A 10,240-nucleotide genomic window follows, 5' to 3' on the forward strand; every position below is an offset into this window, starting at 1 on the left:
GCCCCCCCCCACACACACACATTTGTCTCATTCCCTCACTTACTCACTTCTTGTCTCTGCTCTCCTCTTACATACATATGGAATGCGCCGCCAGGAATTCTCCCTCACAATGGATTTATTGTGTTAGTGAGAGCAGCTCGAGCGCGCGCGCGCATGTTTCTCCGGCACGCTCTCGCAAGAGAGTGAGAACGGACGGATATTATGCCAACGAACGAGAGTGAGTGAGCGAGGGGACGACTCGGAGAACGCGTGTGTTGCTACTTGCGCATACGTGTGTACATGTGTGTGAGCGTGTGTAGTGTGCGCGCGCGCGCGAGAGAGAGAGAGTGAGAGGAGGGGGGAGTGAGAGAGAAAAGGACTTGACTCCGACTCCGAAAGCGCTGTGCGACCGCCACCGACTCAAGCGAGTCAAGATGGAGCTGCTAGACGCGTCGGGACCGCACGAGTTCCACGGATCCTCCGGCGCTGCAATTCCTCCGCATATCCCAGCCTCGTCTCGACCGTCAGCCGTTCGCTCTCGCCGTTTACGACGCGCGTGAAAGAAGTTCATCGGCTCCGTGCGAATTATCTCCGGTGTCTCTCGGCGGAACCCGCTGTATTTTTCGGATGGTAACAGTCACCCTCTTCCACGATCTCTCTCCGCTATCTTTACGCTGAAATTTGCAGTGCTGTGCTCCTCGAAAGTGCGTATGCGTGCAAGCGCCGAACGTGGTTTTGTTTCCGACGAAACGATAGCCGCACTGTGATTTCACAGCGAGCTCGATTGGACGAAGTCAGTGCGCATTAGTACATATTAAAGCCGTTGTCTACCCTGATCTAATCCAAGTGTCAAAGCTGGATGCAAGCACTTTGATTTATAAAATACATTTTTATCAAACAGCGCAATAAAGTTGTATTAAGAATTTCGTGATTCAACCCGTTTCTACGGTTATGTTAAACACACATCCCCTCACGTCAAATTTGTATACAACGGCTTTAATGTACACCCAATTGAATTTGCTATTGGTTAACAGTGCCCTTTTATTTTCTTTTCTTCCCTCCCTCTTTATTTATTTGTCTATAACTGCGTTCAGTGAAATAAGAAGCAGGTAGAATTATTCGCAATTGTAGAATTATTTAGTACCCAATAATTGATCTTACTCTCGCGTCTCACTGAATTTCCAAATGCATAAATCAATTATCTTTAAAGAATCTTAAACGAGTTGCATTGAAAAAAAAAGTTACTGAATCTGAATACATATATTTTTTAAATTAATTTAACCTAAGTAAACGTTTTACTTACAGCGAGTAATTTATTCGATAAAAAAAAAAAGATAGTTAAATTAAATTAATGATTTTTATATGAAATAAATATAAGTTCACATTCAGTAGTAAATATTCACTTGAAACTCTATTGAAAGAAATATCTATTAAAATTTAATATTTTTTTCAGTATGCAAAGGTGCTTTTTCTGTTGAACGCAACCTATCCCGTGAGTCTCGTCAGAATGGGATTCTTGGTATCGCGCTTCAAGTTTGTTGTTCGAAAATTCGTTTATTGTGCGTTTTGTATGACGCTCGACGCATTCTCCAATGATACGCGATATTACGTTTGCCGTAACGTGCAATGATTATTATTTTTTTCTCTATTTCTCTCTTCCTCCATTCCTTCGTCTTCTCTTTCTCCATCTTTCTCTTTTTTTTTTTCCCCACTTTCATAACGAGATTACGCCGCTTCTGTACAGTGCATCTTTGCGCGGCCTGGGACAGCACAGTGTGACGGGTCTCTTCGATGTCGATGATTACGCTCTCTTTCTCTCTTCTTCTCATTTTCACGCGCGCTTGCTTGCTCGCTTGTTCTTGTGTGTAGGTGGATATGTGTTATATGAGTGCAATAACGCCTTTGCACGGTGCGATTGATCACGCTGCGGCGAAACCGTCATTGCCACTTGAATGAAAAGTACATTCCCGGCGTGCCGAACGCGATTGAACAACGAAATATGGTGATTATCTTACGAACGGATTTACCGGTCTGGAATTGTCGTCGATTTGCTCGGTGATTCTTAACGTTGTATCCGAAAACGGAAGTAAGTTTTCAATACTTTACTGTCACCACGAAACACCTCGATCTTCAATTATACGCATGTCCCCCGTTCAAGATCTCGCTGACTTTCCTCCGCGCGAAATATCGGCGATAGAGATGAACATCCCTGTGCTACGTACAATTATGTATGCTGTTCCCAGTAATAATTCCCTCGACGGCCCATTAAAAAGGTTTCTTTGTTACACTTTGTAATACTACAAGATATTAAAAGCACACTATTGTATGGCTTCGTTCAGTGTGTGATTCAAGTATAAATAATCTCGGTTTAACGTATGATTCTTCCATCTTTCTCTCTCTCTCTCTCTCTCTCGCTCGCTCGCTCGCTCGCTCGCTCGACTTATCTCCGTTAAAGATAATCGTAGCTAAAAAATAAATAGAATCGAGCTGATGAAACCGATTATTAATCGTCTTTGTTGGCCATTTCCTCGAAATTGGAAAACCGTCCTTCGGGGTTCGCGAAAATACCGGGTCGTGATGGTGTTATTCGCGTACCCAAATCGAATCGTGCCACCTCGATAGCCAAATCCGCGGGTGTATTTTCGTCCGATAGCCGACGGAAAGTTCAAAGTTGAATCACTCGCGATCAACGATAAGATTATGACGCAGCCACGCGCGCGCAGGCATATCTACGGCCCATCTCTTCCTCTTCTTCTTCTCCAACGAATGCCGAATGGCGCGATGTCCGAATATTCATAGTTCGGGTTCATTGATCTGTCTGATCAGGTCGGATTATGGAATATAGATGCTTTCTATTTAGTGACGGTTAAATTGATACAAGACTCATTCTAGTTTTCTTAGCGTCGGTGAGTAACAAAGACAGAACGATACGATTCACGATTTTGTTGAAGTACGTAAAAATTTAGCTAGAGATAGATATGAAAATAAATTTTGTTGGACCATCAAATATATAGGACGCTCAAAACTGATTGTTAAAGTATCAAAATTGTTTGCGGCATTGCTCATTATGAGTTTTCTCATAATAACATATTTTGATGGTCCAAAAAAGTTATTTTCTAATCCGCATCTAGCTAAATTTTTAGATACTTCACAAAATCGTTCTTTCCGTGTCGACTTGTGTCACTAATGCTTATTTCCATCAATGTAGATTAACTTTAATCTCGGTTCAATCTACTCTTCATCTGTTTCTAGTTCTAAAAATTAGAAAAAGATGAAGAGTAAGTTTTGAGAACCGAGATTAAAGTTAATCTATATTGATGGAAACGAGCATAAATGGAGAGAATCTACTGTTTTAATACTTCTACTACTTATTGCTCAAGTACGTACTCAATTTCAGTTGTCAGCCTTTACGTGAAAACATGCAAGTCTAGATAGATTACATGGAAAATCAACAAAACTAATAGCGAGGCTAAAGTTTTGAATGAATGATAGTCTTTAAAACAAGCAAGCCAGTCTAACTAAGATTGGTTCGCTCGAAAATTCTTTAAAGAAATGTATCAATTAACTCATACTAGAACAGGATAAGGTGATACAATTTTAAGTACACACAGAAAAATACATACTCTAACGCTAATAGTAATTTACATGTAGTATTGAAACAAATATTTCAAAAGTTAATGTATCCGTAAATCTACAATAAGTTCGTCGCAAGCATCAAATTTATTCCAAATATATTCCGAATCCTAATGTTTAATAAGAATTATTAAATTAAAATAAATTCAATTTGCTTATTATATAAAGTCGTTTCTTCCATTAATTTTATAATATTCTTCAAAGAAGATTAATTCTGGTTTTGAGCACATAATAAGGATTTCTAAATTTTACATTAAGTACATTTCAAAATTATTATTAAGAAAATAGATATTCTTTGTTAAATATATTATCAAGAAAATATTCTTTGCTTATTTAAAAATAGCCGTTGCTTAAAAGAAAGAAAATTAATTGAGCAATTATTTTTTCTGGCAAAATAGAATGATGTTTTTCTGTATGCACCTTATCCTGCACATTTGATTTTCTATTTCTCTTTTAGATTTTATGTTCAGTTCTCGTTTTTTACCGTAGTAGATTTACGAAATATATTTTGCCATGACACATGAGAGACATGCTTTAACTATATGAATATGTAAAGAGAGGAGGTGTCGTGAATTTGTGATGTCGCTGATCTAAATTCGCGAGAAAGAAGGGGAGGGATATATACAATTTCGTAGGAAAGATCGGTGAAGACGATGATCGTTTTGCGCGTGTAAACGTTGTTATGTGTACCGATACAGTTTTGTGTTGTTTATGAGCGAACTTGCGTTATCTGTTGCGACTGTTAAACGGTAAGCTGATCGTTGTGTAATCCAAGCGAACCGATCGCAATCTACGATCTGGAACTGTGACACGATTGCGAATATTAGAGTGCCAATATTGGAACACATGGTATCGCGTAAGAAGCGTGTAGTGCAGGTACCGATAGCATAATCTCGCAGTGCTGAATAATTCCATATGAATGTGATTGCGTACAGGATATTGTCTCGTAAGATGCAATCTTTTTACGCCACCCAGTGGCGTAGCCTTATCGAAAATCCTAATTCTTCGTATAACCGAAAATTCGCTGAAGAAAAACTATGCGAAATCGTTCGTTAAATTAAATTTTTATTACTGGAAAAATTGACGTACCTCCGTATTTGCTGTATAAATTCTGCAATGACGCATGAGAGATAATCAATAAATCCTCTATCTGAGTTTAATAACGTCAATTTACGTTACCGAAAGCTGAAATAATGAAAAGTTAAAAATACGAGCCGTATAAAATTATTTCGCGTCAGTTTGGACGAATTACTCCGTTTCTCTGGACAGATGTGCATTTCGATCGATGAAACAATCAGTGTCTCGTAATGTGTAATAATACATAAGAGAAACGTGGAGTTGATTTCTTTCTTTTTATGGAGCTTTTATATATTTGCAAATTTATAAGATTACGTCGCGCTTTGGAACGGTAACAGAAGGAAAGCTTTAGCGATTTCGACAATCAACCAAAAAATGAGCAATTTTCCTCACATATACATTGTTAGATATCAAAGGAGCAATGAGAATCTAACCCTCTTGAGTTAAATAACATTTTATTACATTTTTTATCTCTGTATGTGTCAATGTATGTTAATCTTTTTCTATAGTTAGTTTTAAAGTAAACAATGTTTATGTTAACACATGCAATTTTAGTAAATAATATTATTCCTAAACTAAATTTGAATCACATTTTTTTAAGTTAAATTATCATAACTCCATTGTTTTAATTAAATTAACGATATATTAAATAGGAACAGTGGCGACCTATAATGATAAAAAATAATTAAAATTGAGTATAATTTAACAATCTAGATTAACGATAAAAGATGCTCTTTTTAAAGTGATTTTTCAAAGCGCGAATGCGTGTTTATCGTTTCATCACGTCATCATATGTCCATCCACTTTCTAGAATGTCTCTGTTTCGTGCACAGACAGTATCTTGGCACGTATTGTTCATATTTGGAACAGAAAAGTTTTAATTCTTAGAGATTCACTTCTTTGAAATGTCTAAAATATCTAATCATTATTTATTCCCGTTGTAACGCTAACAGTCCGTGCCTGGGAATTGACGAATAAAACGTGTACGAAAGTTCTTTTCATCTTGATAAATTGATAGCAACGTTTGTTCGTTGCTACGCAATCGCTGTTTCTTTTCCTTTAAAAAACAGCTTTTTGGAACTGTCAATATTTAAGGAAACTTTTACAGAGTCTCAGTTTGTTCTGGGATATTTTCTTTGATTTAATGGCTAGAATTATTTATTTTACCTCAACTGTGAAACTATGAAAACTAAAGTCACAATCTTGAGTAGTTTCTACGAAGTTATATACGTTAACTTTATACGAAAATTTTTTGGAAACGATTTCTCCTTCTCCTCCTTCTTTTTCGATTCCTCCCCTTTCCTTCTTTTTGTCTTCTCTCCGCTATCTCATCTCGCTGTGTCTATACGGAATGAACCACGTGGTTTACAAAGGTTCACGTATATGATAATCGTTATCAGTTCGCACTGCTCACTGTTATCAGCAACTTGTAAACGTAACGAACGCGTGTTATTTCTTCCGGAGTATAAATCCGATGCGTGTCTCCGATCGATTACATTCGATTAACACTGTCAAAAATATGATCAATGTGTTCGTATACGAGTGGTGAGATTAATAATAATCAGGAGGATTCGCGAGATCTGCGTCAAGATTTCAACGTAGACGAATTACGTTGACGATTATATCTCACGTAACTAATTTGCGATGCTAATTAATAGACTCTTTTTTTTTTCGTTGTCGATTCGTTTTATTCGCTTCAAACAGGCGCATAGATGGATTCGATCATTTTTAAGATCTTGAATTGTCCACGAATTTTCTTGCGTCAGTGAGATTGTTAGCGTACATTGTAATAAGATTCGACGTTATTAATTATGCACATGTACATATATATTACTTAGATATATGTATAAATAATGCCGGAGTAAGATAATGGAGTATCGAGATTATTTCGTTACATTCGTCTTACATAACTACGGCCGATCAATAATATCATAAAAGACGATTAAATGTCACAAGCGTATTCAGTAAATATAATAAAACAGATCTTACATTTTTTTTTTATCGACGTTATTCAGCATAAATTTTGCGCTCCGTTTTGCAATTAGCTAATCATTGAATTCAAAATGACGGAAACGACGACTTCCTTAATTTTAAACTTTTCATTCACAATCTTTTTCCGTACTTATTTACGTTGCATGTGTTTAATCCATGCAAGGTGGCTCTGTTCCCTTTTGTTTGCTCTATACATTTTCCTTTCTTTTTTCGAGTTTTCAAATGTACCACTTCTAAGTTAAAATACTTAAATCACATGTCTTTAAATTTCCGAAAGCCCTTTTAACTTAAAAGCCATTTATCTACTAGAAAATAGATAAATACAACTAAAACTGAAGGATTATTGTGTTTGAAAGAGAAAAACAAATTTTCTCTATGAATAAATACTTATTTTAGTACATTTTCTTTCAATTACGATGAAAGTCCTCGTAAATATGATTGGAATGAGTATGACATATAAAACCAATCTTCTTATCGTATTCATTTTAGAACGAACGTTTTTATAAGATTTTTTTATTTTTCTTTTATTTTAGAAAATAAACGATCTTGTGTGCGATTTCGTTATTCGCGATCTAACTTTGCGACGTTATAATAAATATTGACACCGCGTGTACTCGACTCTCTCGCCTCTCCTCTTTCTCTTCATTTTCTATTCCTGCGATTGGCGTTCCATTGCACGCGTTCGCTCATTGGTCGCGACGTTGCGTACGGCGCGGGGGTTACGTGCGTGTTACGTATATGTTATGACACACGTCACACGTGGTCATACGGCGTAAGCGGCGCAACAGCGTCAATAGCACGAGCGTGTAAAACCGCGAAGATCAGCCTATGAACGGAACGAAGGTCGTCACAATAGGGCGAACGTTAATTATTCCAACTTAGCATAGTAAAAAGCCGATAAACAGAAAATCGCGCGACGACTTTGACGGAAATAATGTCATAAGCCGCATTATAGAAATATGTAGGTAGTTTAAAGTATAGTACATAGTCGGAAGGATCCGTTCGAAAGAGCGATTACATTTGAGAAAAAAATTTGTTCATTTGATTCAATTACTTTATTAAGTTTGTCTTTATTTCTTTCAATGACGAATGTACGTATATAAGGCAAACTTATATTATGGCCGTATTCATGATCAGTTCTTATTTTAAGAACGTCTTAAATAATGTTTAAGATGTTAATGCGACTCTTTGATTAAGTATGGCATCTTAAGATTGTATTTAAAAGATTACTTAACAGACTTATATACATATAAGAACTGACTATGAATATCGGTCTGTATTTGACTTAAATACATACTCTAACGAAAGAAAAAAATATATATAATACACAAATTAAATTAATTTAGTCCAATAAATTAATTTCTCTTTCAGTTTATCTGTATAAATAATTAATACAACTATTTTATCTTATTTCTCTTATCACATTTGCTGCAAACAATTAACATTATACTTATGCTTGCTTCATTAGTGTTTCTTTATTATAATTTATTTATTTACTTTTACAAATTCGTAATAAATAGTCAAGGTCTTCTATCACTTTTAATCTGTTCTTTCTTTGAATGCGTAAGAATTATCGAGGTTAGAGAGAGCAAAACGGGAAATCGAAAGATTTTGTACACAACATTATTCTACACTTTCGACAATTGTATTTGTAAATATTTTTCTTCTAAAGAATCGAATAATAGAGGAAAAAAAAACGTTTTTTTTTCTCTTTTCCGACTTTTGCGAACGAAAATGTGCGAACGTTACTGTTGGGTGGATTTGCGGTTTTGCAAACGTGTGAATTTTATTTCTTCATAGCACGTCATTATCCCGGGCGCTAAACTTACGTCCAATGTGTTTCGTTGTTTTGAAATCCATTACATGCGATCCTTCATATGATACCGCGCGTGTTGTTTACGGGTGTGCGTGCACGCACGTCTGCTTTATCCATGCAACTGCTTTCCGTGTTTCGTGATAAACCTCACGAAGATTAGGACAGCGCTATTATTCGTCTTCGGGAACGATCTTGCAACGTATCTGAAAAGTTCCCTCGCTTCTTTCTCGTTAATTTGCTCGTTATTTTAACGAAGATTTGCCCAGTGAGATATTGCAGCGAATATAAAGGGAGGAGACGAAGTTTCTTGTACTACGGAGACACGAGGGAGGGAATTATACTTATCTTTCCGTTGAAGGTCCTCTTCAATTACGTATTCCACGAATTTTCTGAGAAGGCAGAAATATTTTTTGCCGTTAAAATTATTTTCGATACACTTATAATTTGCGATATATCAGTCGTAACTCGATGTTCCAAAGATATGTTTCGACAGACAGCCGGTATATCACACGGAGAAAACGTACACCGCAGCTGTGTACAACACGTGACACACGGTCAACGTTTTGTGCGCTCCCTCTCTCTTTTTCTTTCTTATTTTCTTCTCTCTCTCTCTCTCTCTCTCTCTCGCTTTGCTACGTCACAACGATGCGAGCGTGCAATGTGCCACTGCTGGACATCGGTCAATCTGTTTATGGAAGAAACTCGCGTGTAACTCGATTGCGATTTGTGTGCTACAAAGCGGACCTTAAGAGCCTCCGCTTTTATGTTACATAGACGCGCGCGCGCGCGCGTGTGTGTGTGTGTGTGTGTGTGTAAACGTGCGTATAAGCGTGAATAATTTGCGGCTACTTCGCATGCGGCCACGGCTCGAGTGCACAGTGCACACTCCCCTTCCGAGTAATGACTATTATCTCTGGGAGACGGTCGCTTTCGTTTTCAGCACTGCCAAGATCGGCGATGAATGGCGCGCACGTGCGATTTGTAATCGCAAGTATCGAGTCGTCGTCGTCGTCGTCGTCGTCGTCGTCGTCGAAGTTTAGTTGTGCTCGATTTCCAGTTTCAAGGCATTGGAACTAGTTTCCTATCACCGTGCGCATTCCTTTTCTTTCTTTATATAAGGTATTATACAAAACTTGATTAACTTACAGCAAATGTCATAAACATAAACTAAACTTTTGCCGCTATAAGTTTCGCGTCGATTGCGTTTGCAAGAAATATTCGAATGATTTACGAGGGAAGGATTTCATATACATGTATGCGGATCACTTTAAAACTCTGCTTTCTCTTTTGTTTATATTTTTACTACTGATTATACAATAGTAATTATTTATTTATACGGGCTTTAAAAAAATCCGCTGAGATGTGAATTATAAAAATCCTAAAGTTAACGACTTAATATTTGCTGTGCTCGAACCTTATCTCTTACTTCTTTGTCTTAGCACGCGAAGTTATACACACGAATGCACGCGCGAGTATATGTACACACACACATAAGAATACAATGTGTGAATCGAGTGTGTACGTAACGACGGAACTTAAAGGGCAATGTCACGCCGTAATGAGTCTGGAAATTCATCGATGCCTCGCTCAAATTACTATAAATGTCACTTAATACACCCAACGTCACTTTCCCTGTCGCGACACCCTATCGAAGTACCCTTATTCTGCGGAGAAAGTAAAATGTGCACGAAGAGAGAGAGAGAGAGAGAGAGAGAGAGAGAGAGAGAGAGAGAGAGAGAGAGA

General features: G+C 37.3%; 1 protein-coding gene across 11 annotated transcripts in view; it reads left to right on the forward strand.

Annotated features, from left to right (window-relative positions):
- LOC108752592 (putative transcription factor capicua) overlaps positions 1–10,240 on the forward strand; it is a 60,880-nt gene that overhangs the window by 28,196 nt on the left and 22,444 nt on the right. The window contains exon 1 of one of the 11 annotated variants that reach the window (XM_018493522.1): positions 580–609. The exons of 9 other annotated variants lie outside the window; for them this stretch is intronic. The gene's annotated coding sequence lies outside the window, so the exon portion shown is untranslated. Of the gene's footprint in view, positions 1–579; positions 610–1,959; positions 2,066–10,240 lie in introns of those variants that run through there. One more of the 11 variants, XM_018493524.1, reaches the window with a different exon arrangement.

This window comes from Trachymyrmex septentrionalis, unplaced genomic scaffold (assembly GCF_001594115.1).
Source record: "Trachymyrmex septentrionalis isolate Tsep2-gDNA-1 unplaced genomic scaffold, Tsep1.0 scaffold60, whole genome shotgun sequence".
Lineage (NCBI taxonomy): Eukaryota > Metazoa > Arthropoda > Insecta > Hymenoptera > Formicidae > Trachymyrmex > Trachymyrmex septentrionalis.